General features: G+C 41.7%; 1 protein-coding gene across 2 annotated transcripts in view; it reads right to left on the bottom strand.

Moving 5' to 3' along the window:
* The window catches only part of SLC24A4 (solute carrier family 24 member 4), a 165,110-nt gene that overhangs the window by 112,602 nt on the left and 25,487 nt on the right, over positions 1–27,021 (bottom strand). The window lies entirely within an intron of this gene.

Below are 27,021 nucleotides of genomic sequence, written 5' to 3'. Positions count from 1 at the left end.
AATATTTTAATATATAAATAAGCAAAGAAACAAAGAAACAAACACCGAGTCCCACTGGACCAGCCTCTGGAAAGCTCACAAGCTGGGCATAAAGGAAACCGCTCTTTCCTGCGGTTGTTTTCTAGAGACTGTTATCTTCCATCCTGGAGATAGCATATAATTAGTGTGCCTAGTAACTATTGACAGACATTCCCCAATGAATTTGTCTAATCCTCTTTTAAAGACTGTTTCCTCTCAGGCCTTCGCCAATAGTACTTCAAATAAACTAGTTCAAATAGCGGAGTGGGGAAGAGGCAGCGTGGGTGTCAGATAATTTCTCAAAAATGTCTTCATAACCATTACTAAGAATGCACTTTTCCTCATGGATTATCCATCTGAAATCTTTTGGTATTCTATGATGTAAACATAAATATGTTTCTTGAGGAAAGTCTTCCCTGTTTCTCAACATAGAGGGGGAAATCATACTCAACTTCGTAGCTGCTGCGACCCAGACATAACAATGTTCTTGAATGCAGTTCTTCTGATGCTAAGGACTTTTATCAGGCTCCAAAAATCTATAGTTTTCTTGAAAATCTGAATCTTTTGGCATGTGGCTGGCCTTCCAAAGTGGCACTGCTGTGGAATTGGAGGAGAACTTAATGGTGGATGTAACAGGTCGATGGGAAGTGAAGCAGCCAAAGCTCCATGGTCAAAATAATGCAAAGCTGAAGGACAGTGAACCGGCCCCCTGCCTTAAAGGTTTGAGAACCCCTGAACTAGATACTCCTGGAAGCTCACAAAGGAGAGCATGATGACAAGCCTGGTGGCAGGATGAACAACCTTTCAACATTTCACAGATAAAAATGTGTGACTAAACAACATCACAGTGCAATTAAGATGACAAACATTATTAATGAGAAAGAAAGTATCAACTAGGAGAGGCTGCAGCAGTTTGCTTTTGCTTGAGTTTACTGGAAAGGGCAGAGCCCCCAGTGACGCAATGGGTCCCTTGTGCCGGCAGGACTGCTGACCAAAAGGTTAGCTGTTTGAATCCAGGGATCAGGATGAGGTCCTGTCTGTCAGCTCCAGCTTCTCATGCGGAGACATGACAGAAGTCTCCCACAGGATGGTAAAACATCCAGGCATCCCCTGAGCAATGTCCTTGCAGGCAGCCATTTTTGTTATTATTGAACCTGTTGGGGGGAAACCATTCTATTCCATGGCTAATGGAAAACCATTCTATTCCATGGTTATGTTGGACAGCATTTACTTGTGGTGTCCTACCAAGTATCCTACCAGTCATTATGCTTTGCTGTTGACTTCATTATGGTCCCACATTGTAGAAATTTTCACCAGGCACTTTGAATTATATTGAGAATTTTCAGGGAGCTTATCACAAATGCAGAATGCTTACTGAGTACAAAGAGAAATGACTTTCTCAACTCAGTCACCATCTAATTCTAAATTAGCTATGAAGAGGGCGATTTGACAGGCCATGGACAACTATCCATTGCCACCAGCTATTTGTGGAGCAAGAAAGACATTACGACAACTTTCTGTGCTTTCTCAGGAATTGATTGGGGGGGGGGGGGGAGAGGACAGTAGCATTGCTCATCTCCTAACAATTACTGTAAAAGGAAGGATAAGGTGATCGAAGAGAAATGTGCTAAGTGGAGGACTGAAATTAAGATGACACTGAGCTCAAGGCACGTATGTGAGGTAGCCAGACAGGTGGAAAAACCTCCCAGTCAAATCTGATCTAACTGGCTTCCTTAATCCTTAACCACGATTCCTGTTTCACTGATTATGTTCTTAGAAAATGGTTGCTATGGGTTAACCTTCTCAGACAGCCCAGTGCCTCATGGAGACTTCATCCTACACTAGCCTCAAACTGAAACATGGATTAATGAGCACACAGTAGGATTTATAATGCCTTTTCAACTCTAGTTTCCAGGAACAGTTGAATGAAGCATGATAGCCACTCTGCATGTTCCAGAGAATGAGGAACAGGAGAATTCCCTCTTCTCCCCGTGGGAGTACATGACTACATGCTGATATCGGGAACCACGGCAAAGATGATTAAGGCCCAGTTGCAGAACTGAAATTGAAGGCTAGTTCAGCTAAAGAATAATGACCATAACTGGACGGGTGTGAGGCTTTCTTTCTCTTTTTCCCCAGCTAGGTATAAAAACTGAATAATAATGCCTGTGTTTTTTTAAGAAAGTAGAAAACCACTGGAGCCTCATCACAGTTGTCCCTCAACACTTGAAGTTCTAACTGTTGCAGATTTGATGTAAATATTCTCTCTAGGGCACAATCTACACTGCCATATGCAATGTAGACACATATAAGGCAGTGAAATGCATTCAAATTGCATTATATGAATCCACACAGATTATACAATTTAGTTTCAAATTGCCTTATATGGCAGTGTAGATGGGACCCAGGTCTCTCTAGTAACTCTATAGTCACCTTCCTCCTGGAGAAACTAGAGCTTTGTAGAGAGAACACCTCTTCAGGAATCCTGAGGTCCTCCAATGCGATTCCACAGTCAGCTTCCAAAAGAAGTCAACCAGAAAGTCATGCTGGAAGACCTAGGCCTTCCTAGATAGGTATTCTCTTGCCATTTCTTTATTCTTTATTATTCTTTCTTAAACTCTGCCCCAGGCAGATCAACAGATGATCACTTTTTCTAATAGTACATACCAATAGGACCGGTATAAAAACAAGACGCCACACAGATACCAAAGCTTGTGAATGCTCAAGTCACAGTGGCAGAATAAAATTATGTTCCTTATATAAAGTTGCAAAATAAAAGTTTGTGTTGTGGAACTTTTCTGAAGGGGGAATATTTTCAAGCTGTGGATGGTGTAATCTATGGATACCAAGGGTTTAATGTACCTATTCCCACATTAAAGTTCAATTTTGGAAAGTTGACTAGTTAACTAAACATCATTTAAGCATTTAACCTTTCCTTCCTTCCCTATCATGTAGTCTTGAAGTGGGTCATTCTAAACAAGGTGATGATGTTTTTTGCTGCCCTGGAGACTAGGACGTAGAACAATGGCTTCAAACTACAGGAAAGGAGATTCCACCTGAACATTAGGAAGAGCTTCCTAACTCTGGGAGCTATTCAGCACTCTCTGCCCTGGAGTGCAGTGAAAGCTCCTTCTTCAGAGGCTTTTAAACAGAGGCTGGATGGCCAACTGTCGGGGCTGCTTTGAATGCAATTTTCCTTCTTCTTGGCAGGAGGTTGGATTGGATGGCCCACAAGGTCTCTTCCAATTCTATGATTCTATGATTCAGCAATGACATCGACACTCCTAGATGTAACATACATTAATTAAAAGAAAACTGACAAAAGCTTCTTATTGCTTTGCAACATCTTCTCCTTCCAGAAATTTTTTTAAAGTTTCCCCTAAACCCTGAAAATCACAAAAGTAGAGCTCCCCATCCCCCAAAATGCTCTTTTAAAAAAAAAAGGGGGGGGGGAGAGCTGCTAAGACACAGCACTAGTTTGAATTTCGTTTCAGCAGACTGGTTATAATAGTGGTTCAGTTTCAGCTCACTGAAGGAAAAAGAACAGTCAGAGACTTTCTGATGTGAAAGTTGGATATGGAAATCTATCTAGTAATGTATTCAGGGGTTAAGGAAGCATATTACAGCTCTCAGTAGAAAAGCTGGCTTGGTCACTTGTGGATAGCATTAACTCTGGTGGGACCAAAGAAAAAGCCATAGCTCAGTGACAGAGCACTTTGCTTGGTGTATAAAAGTTCCTTGTTTCAATCCATCACCTCCCTGTTTAAAAGGATCTTTGACAGCAGAGCTAAGAAAGACCTTTGCCTGAATGTCTAGAGAACGACTACTACTCACAAAAGACTGGTGTGATTGGTATAAAGAAGATTAATGCCTTTAATAAATTAGACCTCAGCTCAGGGATAAAGCAGCTGTTGTGCATACAAGACATCCCCGTTTCAATCTCTAACGTCTCCCCTTGAAAAGGAACAAGAAACTGCGGGACAGCATGGCTGAGTGGCCATAATGCAGCCCAAAACCAGCATGGAGTTTCATACCAGTCTGGAGCCGCATTTTATGCCCGTGTAGAACCACACTTAGTGGTGGTGCTTTCACTGTGGAATGCTTTCCATAAAAAGACTTCCTTCTGTAAGTTTTCCAGTAGACCATTTCATCCATAGCGTCTAGAGACCTTTAAACATTTATGCTTGAATAAAAAACTCCCAGTTAATTTCCAGGCAAGGTGCAAAGTGTTGATTGTTAACTTTAGAAGCCCTACATGGTTTGATCCATAAACACACACAACTACAGGATCACCTTTCTCCTGTACGATCGGTCTCAAACACTCATGTCCTGGAAACATTTACTTCCGTCAATCAAAACTAGGCTTATAACTGTTATCCAAAGGACATTTTCTTCAGCCACTTGCAAATTGTGGGATAACCTGCAGGAAAGGATTTGTCTTCAAGATACACCTTTTGAATTTAAAACAACAGTAACAAACCTACCCAGATTATTTTTAAATCAATGATTTTTAAAGTATGTATTGATTGTTTTTTGTTAAATATGTATTGGTCTCATATGCTTTTTAAATGGATGCTGCATGGCTACTTTGTACATTGTACTTCCCTACTTTGATGATGAGGAAAGGTAGGGAAGAGGAGGAGGAGGAGATTATCAACAACAACAACAACAACAACAACAACAACAACATAAAGGAATTTACTTTTAAGCTTCCCCTTTATATTTTATTGTATCTTCTGAAACCAATACTTTTGGGGGGGACCGCTAGCTGCAAGAAAGGCTGCTGACTGGAGGATCAACAGTTCGAAGCTGCGAGTCGGGGTGAGCTCCCGACTGTCAGTCCTAGCTTCTGCCAACCTAATGAATGAGAATTGCCTATGTTACTTCTCCAGGAGAGGGGGAGGGAATATCTGCAAGTCTTTCTTTTCCAGTAGGAGGGTGCTATGCTTTGTGCCTCCAGTTGAACTAGCTACTCCAGTATCCCCATCTGTGAACATATTTTGCCATTGTTCTTAAAAGGGAGAACCCTTTAAGCTTGGATTTGTATTCCTTAGGTTCATCCTGGGCTAAAACTATGAATCATGTGGTCTACTAAAGTCTCAGCCCTTTGCATGCCCCTTCACTAGCAGTTCGAAAGCATGTAATGTGAGTAGATCAATAGGTACAGTACCACCTCGGTGGGAAGGTAAAAGGGCACCTCATGCAGACATGCTGGCAAAAGGATCGGAGATGTCTATGGACAGCAAGCTCCTTTGGCATTGAAAATGAAACAAGAGCACTTTCCCATGGCCGGAAATTGAGCATTGCCTCCAGAAGCTGAAGATGGAAAAGGGGGAAGGCCTTTACCTTATCTGTGTAATGTATGTCGTTGTTCATGTAAAAAGGCGTTGAATGCTTTCCTTATATGCGTACTGTAATCTGCTCTGAGTCTAAGCGGAATATAAATAGAGTATTATTATTATCCTTGGGAAGTTTGTTCATGGGAAAAGAAGGTATACAGATCCCATCTCAAGGGAAAGGCAAGGAATAAATAATATAATATAATATAATATAATATAATATAATATAATATAATATACAAAATAAATAAACAAAAGACTGAGCTGATTAAATTGAGTTCTTCTCCATCTGTAAGAAGAAAAGTAGCCAATGGCATCATTTCAGATTTTCAACTCAGAAGTAGCACTAAAAAACCCTCCTTTTCCCCCTTTGTTCTTGGCTTTGACTTGCAGCCATTTCTGTTAGATAAAAAAAGTTATTTAGGAGACTGATTATGAAAGTAGGTGTTGAAAATACAACTCCAGGCTACCAAGATTCCCTAGACTCCCACAGTTACACAACGAGAAGAATAATTTGAGTCTTTGTTTCAGCTTTTGACTCATCATAACACAGTCTCTAAGAGAAATCATATTCGCACTTTAATCTTACGCATATTTTCTCAGATATAGGTCCAATTGTTAGTCTGAACAGAACCAAGCCACTCAATCAATATATCATCCTTTATAATAAGTATTGATATATATTAGCAAATGCAACTGGTTGGAAAGTTTGAAGAATGATCTACCAAGGCTCTTCTTTTGGTTTTTGTATAATCTAATGGAAACGGTCAATTGGATTTAGTCAATAAGATTCATTCCAGGTAACTGCTCAGAAGCTGGAAAGCCCAGGATTGTTCTGTTAATCTGAATAGTTCAGTATTAATTTAATCTGGATAGTATTAAAACTATTTCAATATTAACAAACTTATTAAAAGTTAAGGATCTATCTCCAAAGAAATATGAAAAGCACTGCAGACTAATTCAGTCTGATATGTCAGCTATAGCAGAGCACCTGATGAACAAACCTGGACACAGCATATTATTTGAGAACACAGTAATGCTGGACCGAGCTAACAACCACCATGTCACAGAGAAGTCACTGAAATCCGCAAGCATGTGGACAATTTCAACAGAAAGAAGGAAACCATGAAAATGTACAAAATTTGGCTACGAGTTTTGAAAGATCTCTAAAGTCAGGACAGTAAATAAAGAGCAAGACTCAAAAAGTAGGGGAATTCCAGACAAGAATCCATCTGGGCCAGCTAACATCTCCCAACAAAGGATTCCCCCAGGCAGCATCCAGCCAGGCTTTCAAGCTGCAAGGCAATTCAAGCCTAATCAAGGTGGCCATTTGCAACATTTACACCTTCCTCAAGCAGACAAGACTTCTTTCTCCTACCCTGGACATCATTCCACAGATCTATATAAACCTCACTTGCCTAGTTTCCAGCAGACCCCTCAACCTTTGAGGATGCCTGCCATAGATGTGGCCAAATGTCATAGAATCAGATTATTTATTTATTTCTGGCATTTGTAACCCTCCCTTCTCACCCCTGAGGGGAGACTCAGGGTGGCCACACATTTGGTGCTGTCACAATTATAAACATTCAATAATACAGTAAAAAGCATTAAACAGTTAATTAAAAAGCATAAAACAGTTAATTAAAAAATGAATTAAAAACAGTCAATTAAACAATTGATTAATCATTGAGTTGGAAGAGACCTCACGGGCCATCCAGTCCAACCCCCTTCCAAGAAGCAGGAAAATCGCATTCCAAAGAACCCCCGAAAGATGGCCGTCCAGTCTCTGCTTAAAACCCTCCAAAGGAAGATCCTCCACCACATCAGGAGATAATGCTTCTGGAGCATGGCCATACAGCCCAGAAAACTCACAACAACCCATGGAAAATGTACTATATAAATGTAAATTATATGAGGAAAGATAAAATAATCATTGGCAGATGTCAGACTATACCATCATGCTTCTAAATGGGAAGAGATAGAAGATTGATTCCAACTGAATCAACAGCTTGACATGAGACTAACTTAAATGCCATTCATTCATTAATTGATTGTTACAAAATAAAGGAGTTCAACCTGAAGTTGAATACATACTTAATATTTGGTATATATTAAAAAGGAAAGAGAAATGTATCATATCATCATGTACTTCCCTTTTCCTAAATGGGCAATTTTCTTCTGTATCTGTATAAGCTAGGTCAAGTTAGACATTTTTAGCGCAATACTAATTTTTTTAGCACAGATGGAGGTTAGCAAGATGGAGGCTAACAATGAAATGAAATGACAAAACCTTTCATCTTTTCATTATCTTCGGGGGAAAGGTATCTCCCTAACTCTTTTCCAGAAATATGAATCTTTTCACAAGCCTAGTAAGGCAGAAAGGTGTTTTTTTTTTCAAATAAGTTTTAAGTTTGATGGCAAATGGGAAACTCTTGTCCTGTAACAATGCAGCAAAGATGATCATATCTGACCAACTTGAAGAAAACTTGTAGAAGATTTGATTCAGATGGTATCTTATATCTGCTGATCTGAAGAAGGGGAAAATCTGTGCTCTTCAGGAGGACAAAAGCAGGAAGAATCAACTTGTCTCAGAGGCATATTTATTGCATGATTGCTGGTCTTGTCCTCATTTTGGTAGGAAGTGCTGGAGGCAATGACATTGGGTAAGACATTCATTTACTTCTTAATGTAGCTCTGCCTAGATATTTGAAAGACCACTTTTTGGAGGAAGATTTAGAATGGGCCATTCATTTACGAGGGTGGAATGAAAAGTAATGCCTTCACCTTTGTAACTCCTCAACAGATGGCAGTACTGGTATGTAGCAGGTACTGGCTTGTTCAGTAGACTCTCCTCTACAGTACAGTTTTGGCGGGAAGCCGTAGCATTGAACGGTTGTGCTGTTACAGAGTGAAGTATGGAACCCTGCACAGGCAGTAAATCAATGCGACTTAAGCAATGCGCAGTCATTGAATTATTGACAGCAGAAGGTATCACCCCAATGATACACAGTACTCACATCAATACAATCACCATAAACAGCTTGCATTCTCTGATGAATCTCCTTTGGGGTGATACCTTCTGCTGTCAAGAATTCAATGTCTACACATTGCTTAAGTTGCATTGGCCAACTGTCTGCACAGGGTTCCATACTTTTGACAACACAACCATTCAATGCTAAGGCTTCCTGCCAAAATGGAACTGTAGAGGAGAGTCTACTGAACAAGCCAGTACCTGCCCCATACCAGTACTGCCATCTGTTGAAGAGTTACGAAGGTGGAGGTACTACTTTTCATTCAACCATCATACTCAAATCAACCAAGCAAGCCATAGCTTCTCTTGGAATTTTCCAAAACTTATCCAGTATTACTGTTATCATTAATTTAATATCAAATCATGGTGAATGTGTTTGGACAATGGTTTTGCACAATAGACTCACAAAGTGCAGAAAATCCAAAGAAAGACATTCATCCAATTGATCTATTTAAAAACACAACAATGCTCCAAGTATTGGCAGTTACCTTTTGGGGGTGGGTAGGGGTTGAAGGAGACGTCATTTCAGCATGAAAGGAAAAATACAGTGGCGGAGATGAGAGTGCCAAACTTCTCAGCAGAAAACACAGTATGAAATGTGGGGGTGGAAGATCCAAGCGAAGGGAAAACAGGAACAAGTTACAGTATATAGTTCAAAGACATAGTTGTGTCAGTCTGGAATATCAGTATTCAGAGATTTTGTAACATTTTAAAAGAGTAATTGAGTTGGTTACATAAGCTTTCAAAGACTAAGGTCGTGACTGCAAGGGGGAGGCAAATAAAATGGACTAACTTTGCAACTGCTGCAAGGAATCCACATGACATGTGGCTTTTTTCATGTCAGTAGTGACTTGAGAAACTGCAAGGCCCTTCTGGTGTGAGAGAATTGGCTGTCTGCAAGGACGTTGCCCAAGGGATGTCTGAATGTTTGACCATACTGTAGGAGGCTCCTCTCATGTCCCTGCATGAGAAGCTGGAGCTGACAGATGGGAACTTACCCTGCTCCCCAGATTCAACCCGCTGACCTTTTGGTCAGCAGTTCAGCCAGCACAAGGGTTTAATCCATTGTGCCACCGGGGGCTGCTTACAGCCATTAATCTGGCATAAAAGGGGGTGCAATTTACTCTGGAGTTTTGAGGAATCCCCAGAGTGACCCTGTGTTTTTGAGGTGTGAGCAGCTGGCTCAATCTGCATCCAGCCCAATCCAGTGTCTGCATAGCAAACTGACTCATCACTGTATTACTGGCTAGAAGCAGCTCCATGGCAAAGCTTACATGGCTGGGCACCCTGATGTGTCCTCATAAGAAACAAAGTTACCAGCAAGGCTCTGCTGCAGAGCTGCTTTTAGACTGTAAAACAGCAGCAGTGGCCCCATTGGGTGGCCCAGCCAGCTGTCTAAACTCAGAAAGGACTCTGAAGGCGAATCCAGACAGGCCTTTAACCCAAGAGAATCCATATTTTAAAAATGCGGATTTTTCTGGGGGCCTGTTCACACCCACCCCAGAAAGCACACTTTTTTGGGTTGGGTATCCAGATGTTCTCCCGGGACTAGCCCAGCAGAACGTCTGGAGGCCCCACCCCCTCCCCTGAAGCCCCCAAACCCCTTAAAAAAGTAATGAAAACTAACCCGGCCTCCATTACAGGCTTCGACCAGCTCTCCCAGCATGTAGAAATGATGTGCCAAGAGAGCAGGCAGGGGGAGTGGGGGCTTTGGGGGAGGGGTGGGTATTCCCACAATTTAGCAGGCTTATTTAGCCTGGTAAACTGTGAGAATGGTGTCTGAGCTGTAGTCCAGACACCAGAAATAGTGGGTCTATCCCGCACCTTCAAAGAAGGCGCAGAATAAATCCACTATCTAATTAATTCACTACAAACCAGGGTTTTCCTGGTTTGTAGTGAATTCATTTGGAACTGTCCAGAATGTTGTCTGGATAGCCCCTCCTTTATTGCATAGATACCGCAAGAAAGGTACTGTCTGGACAGGCCCTGAGGCACTCTTGTGTTGCATTCAGGGCAGCTCCAGAGTTCAGTGATATAGATTATTTTGATAAGCGTGCATACAGCCTACATCTGAGGAAGTACCCTATATACTCATTTACAAACTTTAATAAAAAATCAATCCCAAAAACCTGGGTTGACTTATCCATGGGTCAATGTGAATACTGTTCATTTACTCTTGAACAGTTCGTTAACTCTTAACAACAACAAAAAGGAACCATTCCCTTATCTGAATAGAATGCCAAAAGACTAAATCTTAGTATATCCCAGAGGAACCTAAAAGAATGGCTACTAGCCTCTTCCCAGTAGTCAAATCAAGGAAAAGTTTCATGAGAACCACCACTCCTCTTAATGTTCCTTCCACAACAGCATGAACATCCCTCTGGGCAGAAAAATTAGGGAATTCCAACTGGATGCCCCCCCCCCCATCTCCCCATGAGGTTATTCCTCCAGGGAAATTATATCAGTGGTTCTCAACCTGTGGGTCCCCAGATGTTTTGGCCTTCCACTCCCAGAAATCCTAACAGTTGGTAACCTGGTTGGTATTTCTGGGAGTTGCAGGCCAAAACACCTGGGGAATCAAAGGTTGAGAATCAATGGACTATATAATAAGACTGTGCAGTTTTGCCACTCGCATACATCAATTTCCAGCATTTCTGCATCACTCCTTACATTAAAAATCCCCAGACTACTATACAAAAGACAGTGTTTACTAAGATTTATTTATTTATGACATTTCTACCCCACCTTTCTCACCCCAGAGGGGACTCAAGGCAGCTTTACATACAGGCAATGATTTGATGTCTTAAAACACAATGTACATTTAAATAAATATTAAAATAGAATTTAAAAGTACATTAAAAACAATTAAAACATTTAAAAACAATACATTCAGAGTTAAGCACATAATCCATGAGTGTAATTGGGGCCTTCCAATGGTCATTGCACATTGTTCCAAGTCTATCTATTGCAAAAGTTCCCTAAAGCTTGGTCACAAAGCCACATTTTCATTCTCTTGCAGAAGGCCAGGAGGGAGGGAGTTGATCTAATATCCCTGGGAAGGGCGTTACATAGCTGAGGGGCCACCACTGAGAAGGCCCTGTCTCTTGTCTCCGCCAATCGCGCCTATGAGGGAGGCGGGATGTAAGGAAGATACTGGCTGCCAATGCTATAAAGCTATTAATGACCGATGTTTCTGGTAGATATGACTGCCACCACCTCAGCTTTATTGGTCTGAGGAACCAAAAGGTGTGAGTGTGTTGTAGGTAAAGTGTGTTTGCCCTTGGTTCTTCTATTGAGTCTTCACTGGCTGACTGGACTTTAAAAGTGCTTGACAGACTGAGGCTGACACCAGTTAAAAGTGAACTAGAAAAGGTTTATTAAACTTTAAACAAATATCTACTCATAAAACGAGCGGTACAGAAACTTGATTCAGTTGTAGAGACTTAGTTGGGTCGTTAAACAGTTAGTTCTACTGACAATAAAGCTTTCAAAACTGTGAGTTTCCTTAAACAGACTGCTCTATTCTTAGAAACAGTATCACTTAGAGAACACACTCCTATCTGTCTCACACACAGGGCAATAAGCTCTCTTATACTTTCCCTAAGTATAAGAAGACAAGACTCTCTTTTACTGGTCCTCTCCACGCAGTAAAAACCTAGCCCTTGTCTCAACCTTATTCCCTATTCCTTAAGGCTCACTTTAAAGCTTTCTTTCCCTGTCAGACTCCTATTTAGCTTCCTCTCCTAAAAATCCCTTCCTTCTGTGTCTGATGTCAAGACACTTCTCCCTCTTGTCAAAAGCTGACAGTCTCTTTCCCTCTCTCAACTGACTCCTCCCCTAATTGCTCTGACCAATCAGGAGTCGGCTTGACTCCTCCTCCTGCTTCTGCCTGTCTTTCAAGATGACAGCTACTGATACTCAGGCTTCGGCCTGGTCGCGTAAAAGGTAGATTTCACTACACGGGACCAAGAGCAGGGCCTCCCCAGATGATCTTAAACTCTGCAGAGGTTCATAGAGGGAGATACGTTTGGACAGATAAGCTGAGCCAGAACCATTCAGGGCTAAGAAACACAGTAAATGTATATAACTGTTCACTGAAAACCAAGGGTAACAGATATGAATAACAATGAGGAAAATCCTGTGTAAACAGTTAGGTCTTTCATCAATAGTGGAGACAGTCAACAACTAGGAACCCACTTGAGTTCAATGAAGAGACTATTGCACACAGTGAGAGCCACAGCACGACTTTCTATAACACATCACACAAACATACTTGATTAGATTCACCTCCATTCTCCTTGGCTTTTAGCATTTGCTTCATAACCCCTTATAAAACTGGCCTCACATCCAAAGAACCACATGGGATACTCCAAGTTTGTCTTATGACTGAGGTTCTTAACCACCAGTCTGTTTGCTGCTTTGCCAAAATACACAGAGCTGGTTTGTACTGAGGGTTTGGATCAGGTTCACACAGTCCCGAGAAAAGGTTCAGCAGCCAGACTATTTCTAGATTTAGTTCTTCTTTCATTTTTAAAAAAAGTCTCCACACCATCTTTATCAGCAGGAAGTTGCTCAGGACGAATAGCGTATCAAAGGACATTTCTCCTGTTTGCAACAGCTGTGGTCTCTCCCTTCTGCTGACCTTTTAATAAAGCTTACTGGATCATCACAAAAAATGTAAACCTTTTAGGTTATGTGTCTCATGCTTTAAGTCAGTTTCCTTTAAATCAATCTGTAATGAAAACATTGAAACCCACAGAGTCAGAATGTGATGTCTTTAACTTCCCTTCCATAGTCTGTTTTGCATATGGTGACATTCACACCTAGAACACAAGGCTCAAAGGGCTGCAGTATTTACAGGATGATTCAAAGCCTACAAACAGGTGTGACATTTCAGGAGTAGAAGAAGTGACTTGACAGCATAGTCCCCTGCCCTCCAAACAAATCTACTCTTTTTCCTGACTTCCCCGTCATAAATTCATTTTTAAAATGGTTTTGCTGGCTTCCTTGTGGAGAGGTTCAATCTGAGCCAATAGGAAAAGAAAATAAGCCTCTCTGCCAAATGTTGATGGCGGTGGTAATTTTATCTCACCTTTTTCCTCAGTCTTGGACTCAATGGTACTAACAAAAGTTTAAAAATATATTTCTGAATCAATTGCATCATACAAAAGCTAAAATACAATTGAACTATGAATTTTGAAAGAAAGGCAATTAAAACCATAACCATTAAAAAGATAACAAATATAAAGAATGCAGCACATGAAAGACCCTTTTGGTCCCATCTATATACGTATCTAAATTGGCACAGCACGAGAGCCCTGGTTATAGTGGAAGTGTTCACATGTTCTCCTCTCAAACTATGGCATCAGGTTAACCTGTTTTACCCCACATTAGAGGCCAGAAACCTTTGAACATCATATAGACATCCATGAGTGATTTTTGACTTGTGGTCACTGACTCTTTCTCTCTCGGCAGTGAGGCCTCGAAAGCCTGCTCCCCCCACCAAAAAAGGTCCCACCTGCCTACAGAAGGACTGCAAAGAGAGTGATATTCTAACCAAGGCATGGGCCAACTTCAGCCCTCCAGGTGTTCTGGACTTTAACTCCCATATTGTGGGAGTTGAAATCCAAAACACCTGGAGGGCCAAAGTTGGTCCATGCCTGTTCTAACCTCTCTGTGAAGTGAGTTGAAAAACCCAGGAGTAACCTCAAAAAAGACCCTCCCCATCAAATTTATCTGTGAAGATGGTGGGACAGTGAAAAGAGCATTACATCATTCTTTAGTGGTTTCCTGGCTTTTATGTAGGGCTTTCTTCCAAAATACATGGTTGAAACATCTCTCCCTCACCACAAGAGCTTTATTACAGTATGACCTCTACATCCACACAGGATATATAATGGTGAACATAATTGAAAAACTTCTAGCAGATGTTAACATGGAGTCTCCATGGAGGACCTAGAAAATTCCTAGAGACGTATCCTCTCTAGAATCATAGAATTTCTCTAGGAATTTGCTAGGTCCTCCAGAGTGACTCTACAGCAGTGGTTCTCAACTTGTGGGTCCCCAGGTGTTTTGACCTACAACTCCCAGAAATCCCAGCCAGTTTACCAGCTGTTAGGATTTCTGGGAGTTGAAGGTCAAAACATCTGTGGACCCACAGGTTGATAACCACTGCTCTAGGGTAACCTCTAATCGAAGAGTAGTGTAGAATCGCCTAGAGCAGTGGTTCTCAACCTGTGGGTCCCCAGATGTTTTGGCCTCTAATCAGAGGTTATTACATCTGTTGGAAATTAGGTAAGTGAGGTTTTTATATCTGTGGAATGTCCAAGGTGAGAGAAAGAACTCTTTTATCTTGAGGCAAGTGTGAATGTTGCAATTGGCCACCTTGCCTCAAGTAGACAAGAGTTCTTTCTCCCACGCTGGATATTCCACAGATATACAAATCTCACTTGCCTAATTTCCAACAGACCTCACAACCTCTGAGGATGCCTGCCATAGATGTGGGCAAAATGTCAGAAAAGAATGCTTCTGGAACATGGACATTCAGCCCAGAAAACTCACAGCAACCCATGAAAGCCTTCGACAACACAGTGGAAAACAGTTTCTCCAAAGAGCAGAGGAGGATTTCTCATTTGCTATGGCATAAACGTAGCATAGTTCTCTTTTATTTTCTTTACCATTTCAGCATGACTGTTGTAGAAACAGTTGTACCAGTAGCTACAGTTATGTCAACTGTCAGTTTTATACCTAATTGTCTCAAAATAATACTACATCTGGAGCATTCTGAACAGAAGAAAAAGCCAGTGGGATGATGTACTTGTTAGAAGAAGGGAATAGACTCGGTCGATCTAGATGTTTTGGTCTTCAACTCCCAGAAATCCTGACAGCTGGTAAACTGGCTAGGATTTCTGGGAGTTGTAGGCCAAAACCCACAGGCTGAGAACCACTGATCTAGGTTCAAGTCCCCACTGTCTTAGACTGTTATACGTCATAAAGCTATAGAGAGGATAAAGTGGACACAAGTGGATCTAAATTAAAAATATGAGAGCCAGTATGATGTAGTAGTTCGAGTGTCCTGGATACTGGGAAACCAGGGCTCAATTTCCTGTTCAGCAATGGAAACTATGGGGTGAACCTGGGCAAGTCACGTACACTCAGCCTCAGCAGAAGGCAATAGCAAACCTCTCCAAGCAAAATCTGCCTGGAAAACTCCACAATAGGTTCAGAAATTACTTGAAGGCACCTAACAACAGCCATCAACCTGCAGTCTGAGAACATGACTGCAAACCAATCTCCTTCATTTAGCCTACTGGCAGAACAAATGCAATCCCTGTTGAAGACACATCTGCCCCAAACCCTACAGGATGCTACATCTTCCTACTGTCAGGCTGTCTCAGACAGCAGGAACCTATTTGCCTGGTACCTGGAGGCAAGTGCCAGAGAAGTCCCACTCTGGATGAATGCATTTGTTTGTCATCCATTTGGAAGCGGGTGGTGTCTCTTTAGCTTAAACAACCAATATGTCACAGAAAGAGTCCAGCCAGATGACATGCTGATGCAAACCCCATCAGCATCTGTTTCTGTGGCCTTGCAACAGCTGGACAAATAAGCCAAAGTATACTGCCATAAAGCAAGCCTGTCATCTGGTGAATTTAGAAATAATCTGGCTGCATGAATTTTGAACAAGGCTAGCTTCATCATACTTAATTACTTAGGGCTTTCTCTCAGCATCACATTAGGTACTAGGGAAATTCTGCAAGGAGATCAAGGAGATAGCTTGCACCAGCAGCCGCATGCAGGAGTTGGCTCTCTGCATACTTTTACAGAGGTCATTCCTGCAACACTTCTGAAGGCATTCTGAAAGATGAACCCAGCAGGTCTTGGTGGATATGCATGGACAACTGCCAGAGGCTTTAACTGGCAGCTTTGAAGCTTACTCGTATGAGCTAAGGCACTTAAGAGATTTACATGGAGGCTAACATGAGTCCTAGCTGCCACCAAAATCCCTCTTTTGTTAAAGGCTGGAATTCAATACCACGGGATATGGCAATGGCATCAACTGGGATGGAATTTAATATGGGGAAAACCTGGCTTGCGGAGGAGGCTGAAGACCATCTCCCTCCAAAATGCTTGATTTTCCCATTTTTAAAAAATATGTCCCAAAAAAGACTGGAAATATTCCCAAAATACCCAAACCTCAACTAAAATGTGGTGGTTGAGGTCCTTTTGTCTCCCCTAAATGGGAGAAATCCCTCATGTTTAAGTCAATAGAAGTGAAATGATGGCATTTCTGGTCATGTGAGGAATTACTATGCATCCTGGAAAGAGTCTGCAGGGGAAAATACCCCCTACAGTTATCCATCCCTACCTTAAAAGATTATTTCACAATATCAAGATGAATAAGGCTGGCTACCTAACACCCATGTGCTAGATTTACAAGTCATTCTAAATACCTTTGCAGAAGCATACGAGAAGCTCGGCCTCTCATTGAACATCGAGAAAACCAAAATGCTCTTCCAGCAGGCACCAGCCAATCCCTCTGCAATGCCAGAAATACAGCTTAATGGTGTAACATTAGAAAATGTTGACCATTTCCGCTACCTTGGCAGCCACCTCTCCACAAAAGTCAACATTGAGACTGAAATACAACACCACCTTAGCTCTGTGAGTGCAGCATTTTTCCGAATGAAACAGAGACTGTTTGAGGATTGGGACATCCATAAGGAGACCAAGGTGCTTGTTTATAAAGCTATTGTCCTCCCAATGCTGTTATATGCCTGTGAAACGTGGACTGTCACAAACATCACACTCCACTCCTGGAACAATTCCATCAGTGTTGCCTCCGAAAAATCCTGAACATTTCTTGGGAAGGCAGGCAGACAAATGTCAGCGTGCTGGACCACAAATATTGACATGATGATCCTCTGCCATCAACTTCACTGAACTGGCCACGTTGTCCAAATGCCCAATCACCGTCTCCCAAAGCTGTTACTCTACTCCCAAATCAAGAATGGAAAATGGAATATTGGTGGACAGGAAAAGAGATTTAAAGATGGGCTTAAAGCCAACCTTTAAAACTGTGACATAGACAGCGAGAACTGGGAAGCCCTGGCCCTTGAGCACTCTAACTGGAGGTCAGCTGTGACCAGCAGCACTGCAGAATTTGAAGAGGCACCTCAACATCTTTAAACTTACTCACCCAATGACGCACAGAACTCACATCAACACAATCACCATAAACAGCTTGCATTCTCTGATGAATCTCCTTTGGGGTGACACCTTCTGCTGTCAAGAATTCAATGACTGCACATTGCTTAAGTCGCATTGACCGACTGTCTGCGCAGGGTTCCATACTTTGCACTTTAACAACACAACCGTTCAGGCCTGTAGCCACAATTTTGATTGAGGGGGCTGAGTTTGATTCGGGGGTGGGGGGGTGGGCTGAGGATCTACCCTAGCAAACCTTTTGTATTGTTATCCCAATACCCTCATGCATAAGGGATATATTGAGCATGGTGATCAGATCATGATATGAATAAACATAACACTTTAAATAATATACTAGTAAGGCCTTCTTGTGGACCACCCTGAGAATTTGGGAGGGGGATTCAACCCCCTCAACCCCCCCCCCCCCGCCCCCAGCTACATGCCTCCACCCAGCTACATGCCTCCAACCGTTCAATGCTAAGGCTTCCCACCAAAATGGAACTGTAGTGGAGAGTCTATTGAACAAGCCATTACCTGCGGCATACCAGTACTGCCATCTGTTGAGGAGTTACGAAGGTGGAGGCATTACTTTTCATTCAACCCCCGTAGTTCCCCTTTTGTCCATCTTACTCATATTAACCTTCTTTATATTTTAGCATGTTTCCTCAAAGCCTACTTCTTTAAAAGTTTTTAAAACATATTGCTAGAACACAACAAAGGTTTATGTCCCAATACAGAAGTTCTCCAACTATTAATAGGCCAAAGAGAACACAATGTGAAATTATGAACATTTTACCTGATACTTTGCTGTTCTCTAATAGTTTAGAGTGTTTATTTTCCTCCAATGTAGCCTCAAGGTATTTGACAAAGTCGCAAAAACTACCTTCCCTGGAGAATGTTAGGAAAGTCAAAAAGGGCATTTAGTTAATGTAATTTCAGAAAAAAATGGAAAACTGTCTGTTTCCATACAGTTATCCAGACTCATCAGTAAACATGAAAATCTCTTATCCTATAAGAAGATATCCTGTGGGTGTGGATATCTGTGTAAGCAGATAAGCCCTAGGGGTTGCCTTTAAATGATGCTGATTTGTGGCTCAAATAAAGAAAATGTTCGGATATTAATTATTCTGTAGCTACTTTTAAATGCTACTTACATTCAAAGACACAGTGGTGTTCGCCTGTATCAGTAAACAAAGGGACCTTGTAGCACCTGTCAGACTCACTGAAAGAAAGAGGTTTGTAGCATAAGCTTTTCCAATCTCGGCTTCTTTGATCTCGGGACTGAATTGTATGTCTTCTATTCATGCTATTTGATCTTGCAGGTATTTTTAAGTCACTGTCAGAATGATGCCGCCAAAGGGGAACAAGGAAATAATGAGTTAGATCCAGAAAAGAAGTAGAGAGTTAATCAAAAATAATCTACAAGGGCAAAGTCCCAATCGTAAGCAGTACATTTTTATTGCAAGGGTGGGTCATCCGTAGATTCGGTGTAAACCCCTTACTGCTTTGGGAAATACTCTACCTCTGGTGGCTCCCTGCCCATGCCAATTCACTCCTAATCTTTTTCTTAAGTGCAGTCTACCACTTAAAACAGGGGTCTCCAAATGAAGGCCCTTGGGCCGAATATTGCCCTCCAAAGTTATTTACCTGGCCTCCACCCTAAAATTTAGACCTAGAGTCGTTTTAAGTCTGAACAACTTGAATTCAGGCACACAACAACAACAACCCACATTAACTTGGCTATCTCATCAGTCAAAAGCAGGCTCACACTTCCCATCAAAATACTGGTAAATTTATATTGGTTAAAACCGTTCTTTATTTTAAATGAGATGTTTATTTTAAGGGAGATGTTGACAAGCTGGAATGTGTCCAGAGGAGGGTGACTAAAATGTTAAAGCGCCTGGAGGACAAGCCCTATGAGGAGCAGCTTAAAGAGCTCGGCATGTTTAGCCTACAGAAGAGAAGACTGAGAGGAGGGCCACATGTGTGTGTATATATATATATATACAGTATGTGTGCATGTGTATGTATGTGTGTGTGTATTTGAGAATATGAGAAGTCATTGGGAGGAAGGCCCTGGAGACTAGGACATGGAACAATGGCTTCAAACTATAGGGGAGGAGATTCTTCCTGAAAATTAGGAAGAACTTTCTAACTGTGAGAGCTGTTCAGCAGTGGAACTCTCTGCCCCAGAATGTGGTGGAAACTCCTTCTTTGGAGGCTTTGAAATAGAGGCTGGATGGCCATCTGTCGGGGGTGATTTGAATGCAATTCCTGGTTCTTGGCAAGGGGTTGGATTGGATGACCCACAAGGTCTCTTCCATCTCTATGATTCTATGAAATATTGTATTATCTCCATAAATAAATAAATAAATAAATAAATACAAATAAGATACGTGCAGTGTGCAAAGGAATTTGTTCGTGTTTTTTTTCCAAATTATAGTCCAACTCCCCAACAGTCTGGGGGACTGTGAACTTTCCATCTGCTTAGAAGGTTTGAGGACTGAGAGGAACTATATCTACTCATACTCTTCACATATGTATGGATTCCTCGTTTGAGGCCCTGCAGTTTCTGAGGCCCCGTCTACACTGCCATACAATCCAGTTTCTGAATGCAAATTAACTGTTTTAGCCTGAGTTCTATGAATCTACACTGCTCTATACGGTAATCTGGTTCAATGCATTAATCTGCATTCAGAAACTGAATTATATGACAGAGTAGATGGGGTCTCAGAAGCACCTTGAACATCTTTTCAAAACAACCTGAAGCAACACCAAAGCATAATCAGGAATTAGATATAAATCTTTTTTTTCTTGCCAACAGTATAGATGTCAAGATGGAAATATGGAATTAAAAGTATCATTCCATACTTTGCATAACACTGTTTTTGGGATGTTTTAAAATGTTAAATTTATACAAAAAAACTCACAAGGAGACTAATATCTGAGGACTTATTATTTCTCCTTCCTTCCTTCCTTCCTTCCTTCCTTCCTTCAGATCCTTCTCCAATGTTTGTTGTAATATTCAGGTATCTGTAAATATTTTAGGGAATAACATCATGAAAGGAATAAATCTATCATTTCGGCTAGGCTTAGGACTGCCAACTTTTACAGACTGCCATATCATAAATACGAAATCACAATTCAAATAGCATATCTGGGAGTACTTTATAGAATTGCTGTGATAACAGCATGATCCTAACCGCAGTCAGTTGGATGACCTGCTCCCTGCTGAGGAAGCTATCTAAACAGTGACAAAGTAATACATTATGCTTCTAGTTTTCAATTACTGGCACTTCCTGGTTCTCCTTGTTTATCAACAGAGACTCCTTCTCTCTTAGTAGGCAATCTGGCGCCCTCCAGATATTTTACATTACAGCTTTTGTCAGTACCAGCCAGCATGTCTAATGGTGAGGGATTGTGGTGGTTTTACTCCAAAGCATCCAGAGGTCACCAACATGCCTAGCTCCTCTCTAAGTTTAAAGGTGAAGGTTTTCCCTTGACATTAAGCTCTGGGGGATCTCAGTTTCTAAGCCAAAGAGCCGGCATTGTTCATAGACACCTCCAAGGTCATGTGGCCAGCTTGACTGCATGGAGCACTGTTACCTTCCTGCTGGAGTAGTACCTATTGATCTACTCACATTTGCATGTTTTCGAACTGCTAGGTTGGCAGAAGCTGGGGCTAACAGAGGGAGCTCACCCTGCCCCCTGGATTCGAACTGCCAACGTTTCGGTCAGAAAGTTCAGCAGCTCAGCAGTTTAACCCGCTTCACCACTTCGGGCTCCTTCTCTAAGTTTGTTGTTGTTGTTCATTCGTTCAGTCATTTCCAACTCTTCATGACCTCATGGACCAGCCCACGCCAGAGCTCCCTGTCAGCCGTCACCACCCCCAGCTCCTTCAAGGTCAATCCAGTCACTTCAAGGATGCCATCTCTAAGTTTAGGCTCTGTTAAAAACTAATTTTGGAACCAAATGTCCATAATGTTCTCCACACTTTTTATCCAAACTTGCAAATGTTGAAACTAGATAGACCTGTGTCCTACAAAACTCTAAACTGGCCAAGACCAGTGCTATTCATAGCTCGTAATAAATAATTTAGAGTTAAAGAAGATCAGTCAGCTTTTTGTGTGTGTGTGAAATATGTCCAAATGTTCAGGGTGGTAAAATCAGAAGTGCTATGAAGGTGTTATGTAATTCTTGTTCCAAAGAGTACATAGAAAATGGATAAAATAAACTTTTGCCTTTCACACAAATACTAGAATTTACATGGGTAATAACCAGGTTCTCCAGCAACCATTAACCAAGGGGCCACAGTGGTCCAATGGGTTAAACCCTTCTGCTGATGAACTGCCGACCAGAAGGTTGGGAGTTCAAATCTGCAGGATGGGGTGAGCTCCCACTGCTAGCTCCTGCCAACTTAGCAGTTTGAAAACATGCAAATGTGAGTAGATCGATTGGTACTGCTTTGACTCCAAGCAGTCATGACAGCCACATGACCAGGAGATGCCTACAGATGCAAGCTCCTCGGCTTGGAAATTATTTATTTATTTATTTATTACTGCATTTGTATACCGCCGTTTCTCTGCCTGCATTGGCGACTAAACGCAGTTTACAACACTACAATAATCAACAATATTCAGTTTGAAAAGCATAAAAAACACATACATAATACACAGTATTGGGCCACCAATACAGACCAATGCATCTCTTAACTAAAATCATAGTCCAATTTCATCGTCTGTGATTACCAGTCCTTGATCATCAATTTCATTGCACCGGATTAGCCGAATGCTTGTTCAAACATCCATGTCTTCAGCCTTTTTCGAAACACCATCAGCGAGGAGGCTGATCTTATCTCTATGGGGAGGGCATTCCAAAGCCGAGGGGCCACCACAGAAAAGGCCCTGTCTCTCGTTCCCGCCAGCCGCACCTGTGAAGCAGGCGGGATAGAGAGCAGGGCCTCCCCCGAAGATCTTAGGGTCCTGGTGGGCTGATAGGCCGAGATACGTTCGGATAGATATGTTGGGCCAGAACCGTTTAGGAGATGGAGAAATAGAGAAATGGAGAAAGAGCACCTCCTTCAGAGCCAGAAATGAAAGGAGAAGCCTTTGCCTTTGTTCTGTGTATTTGTGTTTCACTGTATATCATGTTACAAGGCACTGAATGTTTGCCTGTATCTGTTTATATACTGTAATTCACTATGAGTCTCCTCAGGGAGAAGAGCAGAATATAAATATATTATTATTATTATTATTACACTAAAGCAGATGCAGTCAGTGGGTCTATCTTCAAGGAGAGCACAGATCTACTCTAGAGCCATCTAGTCAGTTGACCCAAAAATACATAACCAAACCAAGGCTGTCTTCAAATGATTACAAAAGGCAGTTTACTGCCTGCTTTGTGGACTTTCCAGAAATCTCGGAAGCCCTATCTACACTGTCATTATAATGCAGATTCAACTGCTTTATATGGTGATTGTAGGCCCCTTTCACACAGCTGTATAAAATCCACATTTAACTGGATTATGTGGCAGTGTGGACTCAGATAACCCAGTTCAAAGCAGATATTGCCCCTCTAGACTCCAGACTCTGCTTTTCCTGGCAAACAAGAGACCTGTCTCTCCTGGAAGTGTACAAAAGCATCAATTTACATTTTAAACTGGTCACATGGACCCTCTGTGCCATTCAATATTTCTTAATATTGTTTTTTCAATACTGGAATTGGACTTCTGACTTTTCCCATTCTGCCTGTCCTCTTCAATCACCAATGTTTGGCACTGGTGTCAGCCGATATAGCATTCAGATGACCCCAAGAAAGAAAACTGGCTTCCAGAACCACCAAAGATTTTATATCTAACAGCTCCACAGAAACTCTAGAACACTAGGAAATCAGGATCAGCAAAATATTTCTGTCCATCAAGCTGTTTCAGAGGCTTCTTTTAAAAATCACATAATAAGAAAATGCACAGTGAAGACTCTGATGAAGCACCTAAGTATAGTAACTTGGCAAAGCCTCAAGGCTGTAATCTGTGCTTGGTAGCATTAATGGAATTGATGCTGTCAGCTTCCGGGACTGGCTTCCATTCTTGCTCTGTGGGTGATCATAACTCATGGCGCACTCCTAGAGAAAATCTTCATTCTAAGCTCCATTATCCAAGACAGCCAAGACAGGAGAATGTGAAGAATAGGCTAGCCAGCAAAGAAATGTGTTAAACATCCATATGAATGAAAGGAATGGTCACTTCCTGCAATAAGGATGGATTTAACACATTACGAAAGGAAACTGCAGAGCAGGGTCACAGAAACTGCCTGGCTGACTTGATCAATTGGCTCCTTAAGCACAGAATGGACCCTTCATACTGTTTCAAAGCCCCTCCCTATAGCAAGTTCAGGACCAAGTCTTGCAATCGATACAAAATGCTGTTGGAGCATGTAAAAATCAGTTGGTGAGCGTGTAAAAATTAGTTGGTGAAGCTGATTGATTGGGCTAAACCCAAGAAGCTAGCTGAGCCTGGGAGTTTTGGCAACAGTTACATGTTTAGGTTTTCTGTGCAGGAACTTCTGGGCTGCTGGAGGAAGATCCTTCACATAGACACCTGAGGACCATTTCAGTCTCTCTCAAAGGACACTGCGTGGGTCAATGCAACTGTTCACACAACTTTATATATGTTGCCCTGCACAACAAAGAGTAAACACCTTAATCTTTACTGATCATCTGCGTGGCATATTTTTTCTCTAGCAAGACAGTGTCTGGATTGGTAAAGACGTGAACTACGTGTGATTTTCATTTCACCACAAATACTGTATACAGGTTTGCAATGAAAAAAGGAAATGTTAAGTTTATGGGGTCCCAAAGCAGCAGCATATTTTACTTTTGCCTTGGCTGTACTTTCAGAGTGCTATTTGCAAGTCATGATAAGAAAACCTTTCCCTACTTCTAACGAGTCTTTTTTAATGCGAGCCTCTAATACATGCAGTACATAATATGGAAAACAGCAATCATAAACTCAAATTATAGCCCCATTCCTATTTGAATGATTTAGCGAGAATACATTTCCAATCTTCTGCACAGCTGCAGTCTTAAAAGATGTACCTTTTTGTCACAATGAAACATACCAATGATGGCATATATTTATCGCTCCTAGAGACGTCCGTGTGGCACTTAAAATGCATGGAGGAGAGTTTGCAGTGTGGCATAATTAAAACTTTGGGGGGGGGGGGAAATATTAAGTAGTTTAATGGACTGAAGTAACTGTAAAGAACATGTTTATTTTGATAGAAGGAAGGTAATCACTTTGGATAGCTATTGGCTGATGACTAGCCAAAAAATAGAGGTGTTCATATGATCTTTGTTATGTTTTAGAACAGGATGAGGATGTTACCTTCAGTCTGTACATCTAATTTATTTATTTAAGAAATTTATATCCCACCTTTGCCCACTCAAGGGTCCAAGATGACCTACAGCCAATAAAACATACAATATAAAAGTTAAAACCAAGTTAAACCCATAAATATTAGACATGCTGTAATCTCTAATTAAAGTTCAATCAAATAAATGATACTAACCCAGTTGTAAAAACAAACTCACAGACAATCCTAGCTATTTAGTATCACTGAATTATGATCCCCAAAGGCTTTCTTAAACAGAAATATTTTAAACACCTTCTAAATGTTAGTAGAGAGGATACAAATCTAATATCATCTGGCAGGGCATTCCAGAGGGAGGGAGCCATGACTCTCTCTAGCAGTCTTCAAATGTAGAATGTCTCCGATGTTAGAGGATACTAACAATTCACCATTAGACCTAACAGATCTCCCCAGGATATACCAAGGAACCCGGTCTCTCAAGTAATCTGGACCAATGCCATGTAGGGCTTTAAAGGTCAACACCAGAGCTTTGAATCAGGTCCAGAAACAAATAGGGAGCCATTGCAGCTGTTTAAGGGTGGAGTGGTGTGTTCTCTTATGTTTACCCCAAAAACAGCCTAGTTGCCAATCATTGAACAAATTGGTGTTTCCGAACTGTTTTCAAAGGCAGCCCCACATAGAGCGCATTACAGTAGTCCAGGCAGGATGTAACCAGGGTGTGTACCACTATGTCCAGGTTAGATTTTTCCAGGAATGAACAGTTGCCATTGGAGCAAGAGTGACCCTGGTAGCCTCTGCCACTTGCGCTTCCAGGTTTAAGGAAGAATCCAGAATCACCCCTGTCCAGCTCCGGTTGTAACCCTATTCTGGGATCCATCTTATGTGAGTAATTTCGTCTTATCTTGATTCAGTTTCAATTTGATTACCCTCATCCAGCCCATTACTGCCTCCAGGCACCAGTTCAGGTGCAACACAGCTTCATTGCCGATTTCTGATGGAAAGGAGTAGTAGAGTTGGGCAATAGCGAATTCCAAAACTTCAGATGATCTCGCCCAGGGGGTTCATGTAGATGTTAAATAACACTGGGGAAAGTGATGAGCCCTGTGAGATCCCACAGTCTAATTGCCATGGGGTCGAGCAGGATTCCCCCAATACCACCTTCTGGCTGCAATCCATGCAAAAGGACTGGAACCACTGCAAAACAGTGCCTCTCAGCCCCATACCCATTAGTCGCTCCAGAAGAAAGCCATGGTCAATTCTATTGAAAGCCACTGAGAGGTCCAGGAGAACCAAACAGGTCACACTCCCCTTTTCTAGGTCTCCACGTAAATCATCCACCAAGGCAACCAAAGCCATTTCTGTTCCATGACCTGGTCTTAAGCCAGATTGAAATGGGTCAAGAAAATCTGCTTCATCTGAGAACCATTGAAGTTGACTGGCCACCACCTGTTCCAGAATTTTGCTAATAAATGGCAAATTTGATGCTGGTCTACAGTTTTTGAGCATGGTCTAGCCTACGGAGTCACTCTCACCGAGCTTGTAGATTACAATGGGACTATAGAAATCCTATTATTACTTCCTATTAGAATGAGAGAGAGGCATGTGAACTAAGGGTCTCTGTCAGCATTTTCTGTGCACAGCCTGAGAGCACTTCATTCTTCCTCCTTTCTTTCCTATTTCAAGAAGAGAAGGAGTGCTAAGTATTCAACTTAAGGCTTGAGGCCATTCCAAAAGAAAGTTTCCACTTCACCACAACCTCATTTTATTAACAGCAGGGCAGAAACCCTAACATCATCTGGTCCGTATAGGACTATGGGAGGCCATGACTGCAGATGTCCATAGTGCAATACTGCAGGTAACAACTCAAAGGACAAACAGTTACAGTTCTCGGAAATTTTCTGATTCCAGAATATTTCCTCAGACCAAGTAACTTGATGCTTTGGTACAGACTGATCTGCTTATAACTTCCCTGTGAGCTGATACGCATAGCGGCCTGAGCAGACCCTGCTTGCCTACAGGTCACCAGCCTCTTCTGCCCAATGTTTGAGGACACCATGAA

Source organism: Anolis sagrei, chromosome 1 (assembly GCF_037176765.1).
Source record: "Anolis sagrei isolate rAnoSag1 chromosome 1, rAnoSag1.mat, whole genome shotgun sequence".
Lineage (NCBI taxonomy): Eukaryota > Metazoa > Chordata > Lepidosauria > Squamata > Dactyloidae > Anolis > Anolis sagrei.
Note: the sequence above shows the minus strand (reverse complement) of the source record. Positions and strands in the feature narration are given on the sequence as shown.